The 8,476-nt window shown below is 45.5% G+C and overlaps 1 long non-coding RNA gene across 2 annotated transcripts in view; it reads right to left on the bottom strand.

The window, feature by feature from the left end:
- The window catches only part of LOC113458154, an 18,931-nt gene extending 11,804 nt beyond the window's left edge, over positions 1-7,127 (bottom strand). For both annotated transcript variants that reach the window (XR_003378581.1, XR_003378580.1), the window contains exons 1-2: positions 7,030-7,127; positions 6,097-6,224 (exon numbers count right to left, since the gene is read on the bottom strand). This is a non-coding gene — a long non-coding RNA (uncharacterized LOC113458154). The remainder of the gene's footprint in view (positions 1-6,096; positions 6,225-7,029) is intronic.
- Between the last annotated feature and the right edge of the window lie 1,349 nt (positions 7,128-8,476).

Below are 8,476 nucleotides of genomic sequence, written 5' to 3'. Positions count from 1 at the left end.
GAGAATTAGCCTAGAAGAGGCTAGATAGATGGGCCAAGCAGTGCTTAAAAGAATACAGTGTCCGTGTAATTATTTCGGGTAAAGCTAGCCGTGCGGGCAGTGGGGTGCTGGGGATGCAGCCCCGCCGCTCCTATTACTACACTCTCTCTTTCTTCTTTTCTTTTTTCTTTTTTTTGTTGTTGATGTTGTTCTTGTTTTCAAGACAGGGTTTCTCTATGTATCCCTGGCTGTCCTGGAACTCACTCTGTAGACCAGGCTAGCCTCAAACTCACAGAGATCTGCCTATCTCTGCCTCAAGTGCTGGGATTAAAGGCATGTGACACCACCACCCAGCTACTCAGAGGCCTTTCTGCCCATCAGTTTAATAATATGTGCTCCGAGACTTTAAACTAAACACACAGCGACCCTTCCCCGAGTGTGTCTACTATCCCTTCTTTTTCAATCATGACCTGAGCATGCTGGAGAAACTGGCCCACCCCTGTATGAATATGTAGAGGCAACCAGAATGAGAGCCCTGCCTCCTTGAGTTCTGTGCCTCAGAAATGGCTTTCCTTATCCTCTGCAAGTGAGGCATCTTTCTCCATTCTTTGATGTCTTGGCCATGCTGTTTTGGCTTTGCATTCACCAAGGCACAAGCTTGTTCATTTGGCTGTAATATGACACTTATAGGGGCTTGCAGAAAAACAAATCTAAGTTCGGGTCATACAACCCAGGCTGGCTCAAGCCTAAGTAGTTAAGCTGACCTTGAATTCCAGACTCTCCTGCCTTCTAAAGGCCAGAATTACAGGCATGCACCACCCACCATACTTGGCTTTTTACCCCAAATCTGTTTTGAGAGCTGGTATACTCCGTGCTGGCCAGTTTTATAACAAGTTAATACGAGTAGAAGTCACTTTAGAAAAGGAAACCTCAACTGAGAAAATGTCCTCACAAGACTGCCCTGAGGACAAGGATTGGTCTGGAAGGGCCCAGCGCACTGGGGGCCGCCACCTGAAGGTGTGGCTTAGATTCCTTTTAAGTCTTCCCCACGACAAATGATTCAGTCAGGAAAACCCTTCACAGTCCTGCCCAGCTACTTGGGATTTTAGGTGCTTCTAGGCACAATACTGAAATTCAGATCATTTTTATTCAATTAGATTTTTTGTAATAAAATTTTTATGGTTTTCAGTAATGCTACAGGAGAAATGGTAATTACTCTTTGAATTGTGGGATGAAAAGTGGTGACGGCTTTGCTTTTTAAAACTCTTGTCCTGGGCTCCCATGTGAGCGATCAGCAGCTTCTGCCCCATGAGTCAGAATGCAGGGCAGAAGCTCCTGGCTTCAGAATTCATCGCCTGTTCCTTGCAATATGAACTGGCCCTTACCAAAAGACTGGATTATTGAGAAAAAAACCTCTACTGTCTACTGTTAAAGCAGCCTTAAAGCTGAGTCGTCAAAAGAACAGGCTAGCTATAATCCACTATTAGATAATGTAGAAGCGGAAAAATATTTTTCACTGTACACTCTAGGTTCATGGTTGAGGTCCCTCAAAAGAAATGACAGAATTTCAAAGAAAAGCACACAATTGTACTGAATATTAAATCTGATGTAACTGATGAAGAAAGGAAAGATGAAGCGTTAAGCCTGGGTGTCTTTATCTCGGCATGATGAAGAGGGAGCATCATGAAGACAATTTGAGGCAGGAAATTATAAGAGACAGATTAGTATTCTGGAAACCCCACTTGACTTATGCACAAACTTCTCTCACAATAATGCACTTGACCGCCTAAAAACCTATCTCATCTGCATGAACTATGTGCGTATACCCCTCTCGAAAGGATGAACGTTGAGACCCCAGAATCCACTTTTCCCGCCTTGCACCTGTGTCAGGCTACACACACTCCCATCTCTGAACTGTTGTATGAGTTCCCCTGCCACTGATAACAATCAAATTTAAACAATAATCAAGAGTATTCCCAACTATCGGAGGATAGAGACAAGAAGAACTGTTCTGGTGTGGACTGATTTGGGGTGCTGGACAGTAAGCAAAACTGTAGCCTCTCGTAACTTTAAAAAAAAAAAACTCCTCTGTTTACCCTCTTATACCCATGCATAATTGGGTATATATGATTAAATCAGATGTGTTATGGGAAGGGGAATACACAGTAGAGAAACAATTATATAATCCATTGATCAATTAAAATAGAAATTCCCACACTATGCCCTTAAATGAACTCCTTTCTTGAATCCCACAAAAAGATGCTTGAATGAACAATCGTCTGGGCCTTTGATTACTCTCTCACTCATGTGGCCACCTGTCAATCTTGACTTATCCCCTCTTTGATCTGCGATATCACTTTTCTCTGGATACAATTATCTTACTTCTTTTGCAAATCTCGGTGAGCCCATATTTTCAGTTCTTTGGCTCAGAGGCCAAGAACTACAAATACTGGGTCCAGACCTTGAACTCCAGAAACAATTTGACAGGAGAGGATCTGCTCTATGGACAATACACACGGAAGAGTGGTTCTCAGAAAGGCCCTCGGATTCCTATCCTCTGAGACCCCCATCTTTAGAGACAGAGCTGTACTTTCTCTCTGGTATAGGAAGGAGCTCTTCCATATGAGGTGAGGAAATCACCAGGGTCTTTTAAGTGCTTTTAGAGAGAAGACAAAGGGAAGGGGAAGGGAAAGTAGCATGCTTGTTTCTCTCAACTTTCTTTAGCTTAAGATTTACTATGCAAATGATGTCCCCTTTGGGGATGGTGTCCGGAACCTTATCAATATTGTATTAGTCAAGTCGCAGCAGGAGGTGGATGGTACAGTTGAATAGAGCAAATGTGAGCCCCGGAAAGGAATTATTTACCAAGAAAGCAAGAACCGTACAAGAAAGCATGGGGCCTAGGACCAGATCTGCCAACAGTAGGCCTGGATAGGGCGGTCCTCAAAGGGTGACCAGAACATGGAAAGATAAGAGGGGACAATTAGAGAGTCATATAGAGAATGATATCAGCCCCCCTTCTCCTCTCCTTCTCCCATGGCACTGACTTTATCTCTCCCTGCCCCCTCCACACACTCCTGCTGTCCCGGTTTCTCTCAAACATAGCAGAACTTACTCAAATAGCTCCTCAGTGCAGGGACCCAAATGCACCAAAATGGAGAGAGATAGAGGCCAGGGAAGGGAGGCAAGTAGAAGATGCACTCCTTGAAGGCATCAAAAGAACCTGGAGTGGCTTTGCACCTCAACATGTTGTTTTGAAATAGAATGGGAATGAAGCCACTATTTTTTTTCATGCTTCCAAGAATTTGGTCTACTAAGGTGTATCTGTTTGGGGGCAAGACTGTTATAAGTTGGAATGTGTCATTAAGTTTCTAGCACAGAATCCCCAAGACTCCAGAAGGACCGCATGTTCTGTTACCCCCAACAAGAGTGGATTCTGGCTTGGCCACACAGAGATGCTATCACTAGAATCCATCACATCTGTTCAGCCTCCCAGATCGGATGGAGCTTCATGTTTCAGGAGACAAGTTGACCCACTGAATGGGGGGAGGGGAAAATGTTCCACTGGGGGAGTGAACACACAGCCAATTTCAAAAAGCTAACCGAGGTCACTATGCAGGACTCCAATGGGATTTTCTAGGGGAAATGTTTATGTTTTATTTAACCCTGTTGATCATGTTTACTCGCTCTCATCCTGAACAGGCAGCAGAGCACTTTCATCTGTACTCAGCACCCAAACAGAGCATCTGTATTTAAATATTTGAGTTAAACAGATCTTGTTTGCAGAGCATAATGCTGTTGACATTGTTTCCCAGCTACACTCTCCAGGGAGTTGGAATCCATCTTCCGTATTAGTCATCAAGCCACTGGAAACATTTGAATGTAGATCAAACTAGTGAAGCTACTCCAAGGACCCTTGAACTGGGCAAAGGAAGTTGGTTCAGGGAGGGATGGAGATGTGGAGATCTTAACAGGAAGTACTTCTTCTCTCATGGCAGCTCAACTCACCCAGGAGGAAAGGCAGACACCCCGCTTGGGGTACCTACCCAGCTGTGGCCTCCAAAGAACAACTGGACTCTTTTGTGAATGATATGCTCCCTTCCCCTGACAACTGTGGACCGTCCTTGTCTGCCTAGAAACTGACTTATGACTGTGGACTAAGGATGTTAGTCAGTGGCAGAGTGCTTGATTAATGTGCATGTGGCCCAGAGTTTAATCTCTAGAACTGAGAAGTGCCAGGAGCCACCCCTGATAGTGGACAGGTCCCAGCAGAGAATTTAAGGAGTTGGCAAGGGAGAGAGGGAAGCCAGGCCGAGATGGTCAGGAGACTCTGGCAGCCTGACTGACTGGCAGCCAGAATGCTTCTTTATTTACACAGAATTTAGTAGTAGAGATACATTAATGTTGTTCTAAAACATAGATCATATCATTTTTGTTTTTGGACATGTGTTTCTCTTCCTTTTGCTCACATTTTAGTCACCATTAATAAACTACAGCAGAACAAAGTTATCATTGCCAATTATAACCCATAACCCAATGTTTAAGAATCTAGAGGCATATAACAAGGTGTTCTCAGGCTGATTGCTTCTGTGGCTACAGGGACATTTGACCAAAACAATCTTCAAGCCATCCTGGGCATGGTGCCATGTCCCAAGGAGTGTATTATTAACTCTTAATGGTCAGAGTGCCCAAGAAATATCCTCAGGCCAAAGCTGCTGCAGTTATATTCAAATTCTGACTTAATACAATGTTTATATTTTATATCTTTATAGAATACTCTTCCCATCTTTCTACATCATTCTTTGCCCATCAGTTTAAGTCTCTGTGTGGGACAAAGCCGATTGCAGCTGGTCCAGCTTTATTGCTGTGTGCCACGTAATGACCTGAGTGTAGAGCAGGAAGATGCTTGTAACTGTGGCCAACTCCTCTAGCCACCAAATCTTGTTGACTTTTTTATGTCTACTTTGCTTTGATTATCTTGTTCCTGAGTAAGTACATGGACAGATGTTTCAAAAATTGTCCCAAAGCTTCATAAATAGACCTCTGGCTTCTTTATGTGTGTCACAACTTCCAAGGCGTAAAAAAGACCTCAGGGAGATAAGGATATCTCCCTAAAGTGGAGGAATAGTATGTTCAGAACTGTCCCGGGGAAGCTTGGAAGTACCATTCCTGGGAGAAGGCATAAATGATTCATAAGAAATTTTCCATCAATCCAAAATTCCCAAATTGTACAAATATTAAAAGTCTCCCACGTGTGCAACAGGTGGAGAGGAAAAACCAGAGGTGACATGGCGGCCATCATGTGGCTCAGCTTTGCTGGATCTTTGCCAAACAGCTGTGCTGGCTTTATGACTTCTGCCATCCCCATCAGATATGGCAGATATAGAAGGGAGGGGGGAAGGAGGGAGGGAGGGGATGAGAAAGGAAATGAATGAAGAGAAAAGTATCAGTTTAGGACCCCCAAGTCCAAGTTCTTAGCACAAAGGGGATATTTTGCTCCAGAGGGACAGAGAGCAGAGATAAAGGGTCAAAGGCAGGAGATAGAGGGTGAGAGAGAAGGGGAAGGAACAAGAGAGATGAGGCAGGGGTGTGTTTTCCCAAGGGACAGGGACTGCCTCTGGATAGAGAGGAGATAGATATGGCCCATAGGAAAATATCAGTTAATAAAGATAAGGTGGGAAATCCTGTGTTAGGATGAGGTGTTTAATTTTAATTGGGTATGTTAATTAGGTGAGCCAAAGGGGGTTTTTGATTGTTGGGCTTCTATACTTTGAAAGCTGAGCACTGATAGTCAGCCTTAGGAGGAAGTAGCCAAATAAGGGACTAGACCTTGGTGGCCAGCTTTAGGAATGTATTCTAATAGATTAAGCAAGGCAGAGGGATGGAGAGAGAAGCGCAAGGCCTGCCAGAGCCAGGCTCGCCATGCTTGAGCTGGCCAGAGTGCCTTCAGGGAGGAAGGGAGAGAAGAAAACTTATCTTTAACATACTGAGACTGCCTTACTCAAAACACCTCTTCCCTCTTCTCAACCTGGCCCCTCGGTCCCAAAACCACGTTAGTGGACAGGAGGTAAGTGTGGACCTGGAGCTGAGTTGTGAGCAGAACTAATATGGAAATACCTGCAGAGATGGCACCTGCCATGTCCCCCACTGCTCCACATCCTCTGTGTCTCCATCTCACTAACTCTTATTTGACTCCTGGAATCCTGGGTGGCAATGGAGGCCCACCAGTAACTGGCTCCAGTCTCCTGAAATACAGACAGAGAGGAGTGGGTTCAGTACCCTCTTTTCCTATTCTGGCCACGCATCCTTATGAATCGTTTCTGTTTCAAGAGCCCCAGTTTCAAGAGTGCTTAATTTAAACGGCCTCATGTGAGTTAAGAAGGAAATTAGAGAGCCAACCGAGAGCTGTAAGTTTCCATCAGAGACTGGAGCCTAGCCTGAGGCATTTGATTTGAAGAAACAGGGCTAGCAAGGTCAGATCCCTGTTGTGGAGAAGCCCAGAGTGACTGTGGTGATGGCAGAGAGGGTGTCAGGGCCGCTGGCAGTATTACTCACAGGACTCTGCATCCTCCTCCCCTGGGCTTTCCTGTGTCCTTCCTTTCCCCACTCCCACTAAACCAGGACCCACCACAGTGCTCTGTGAGGTGGCATCTACTTGTTACTGCAATTTGATGCCTGGGCCAGAGCATCCCTCTGGTCAGGGCCTCCCTCCCTGTGTATGTGACTGGCAGGAATGAGAACATGCCCAGGCAGAGTTGTGACACCCTGGCTCTGGGGCTGTTGGGGTGAGCACTTGCTTCTATCACTCACGAAAAGTCAACGATGTGCCACACGCAGCCCCCAGAGAAGAGGACACGTGGTCAAAGAAGACACACATATGTCCATGTCCCAATCAGTCATGCCCAACACTGTCTAGGGGATGCTGACATTCCTTCCCGCTACAGAAGCCTCCAGCGATACAGAAAGCCAGTATCCTTTCCCTTCATCTGTTACCCAGAAAGCACTGCTTCTCCCAACACCAAAGCCGCTACAGTGGCCCCACCCACCTACCTTGCTGTTTCACCGTTGACCTCTTCTCTCCTCTTCCTTTAACGTTCTTGGCCTCCCAGTGGCCTACCTTCCCGTTTCCTGCTGCCTAAGCCACCTTGTCACCTTCACTATCCCCACCAAGTTATTGAGGCCTTGTGGTCACGAGCTCCTGCCACCAAATCAGTGCCTAAGGCGGCTGCATAATAAGCTGCTTCCTTGATTAGGGCATCTTAATTATGCTCAAGGAATTTGCTCAAACAGATTAATCATTCTTGAGCACAAATTTAGAAGCTGTGCTTGCTGAGGGATCATCTCTGATGTCTCCTGAGAAATTGGCTGATTACACCTGCCTGTTGGGCTCGCGCCAAAGGCCGGGTTCATCCTGGGCTCTGCCCCTGGGTGGAGGCTATCTGCCACCCCTATACTCTTAGTTAGCTCCTTCCACTTCCCTGGGTGGAGGATGGAGCTGTGAGTTCTGGCTGTGAAATGAAACTAGTGTGTAGAGTGGGTATCCCAATGGCCTCTTCCTTTGCCCTTAAGAGTCAATATGTGGGCCTTCTTGGTGAAGACAAGCTCAGTCCATTCGCTGATTTGTGGCAACCTGGTTCTCAGGGTGGTTCTTAACAAAATTTCCACTCTCCCTCACTGCTGGCCTTGGGAGCCTCATCCCAAAATAACTTCATCACAGTCCCCAGGATTGAGCATCCTGAGGATAGAGCCAGGAAAACAGAACCTAGAATGTGATCTAATTTGCAGGGAATGAAGCGGCTGTCTAAAAACCCTTGAGGCTAGGAGGCAATGATTTCTGGTGCTTCTGATTTCTTATGAAAATGCTGCCCACTTCAAACAGTTATCAAAGGAAAGGTTAGCCAGATTCGCCTCTGTGAAGGCTTCAGCGCAGGGCCCATCTTGGAGGAAGCCCCCAGAAAGAGCGGCCTCATGGCGCTTCCCTCGTACTCCACCAACATAGAGCTCAAGGGCGAAACAGAATGCTTGTGCAGAAGCTGAGTAGATGAAGACAACATGGTGCCCACAGTGGACTTTTAGAATAAAACTATGTTCTGTGCAAAAAATATGGCTGAAAGTAGAGAGCATGTTAAATACAATAAGCTCAACTCTGAAAGACAAATATTGGTCGTTTTCTCTCATTTGTGAAACCTAGGGGGTTTAAGCACATGCCGCCATTCCCAGCTTTTGATGTAAAATATTTCTTTATTTTTTGAGATTAGGATATAGTCACATCATTTCTGCCTCCCTTTCCTTCCTCCCAATCCCCTCAAAAGTCCCTCCTTGTCTTGCCTTTAACTGTGGACGTTGAGGGTACTTGGGCAGGTCTTGTGCATGGACTTTACTGACAATACTTTCCCAGCTCTGAAACCTTTATTTTGCAAGTAATTTGTTGTTTTTGTTGTTGTTGTTTAAAGAAAGAAAGAAAGAAAGAAAGAAAGAAAGAAAGAAAGAAAGAAAG

The sequence above is a fragment of the Microtus ochrogaster genome, chromosome 2 (assembly GCF_000317375.1).
Source record: "Microtus ochrogaster isolate Prairie Vole_2 chromosome 2, MicOch1.0, whole genome shotgun sequence".
Classification (NCBI taxonomy): Eukaryota; Metazoa; Chordata; class Mammalia; order Rodentia; family Cricetidae; genus Microtus; species Microtus ochrogaster.
Note: the sequence above shows the minus strand (reverse complement) of the source record. Positions and strands in the feature narration are given on the sequence as shown.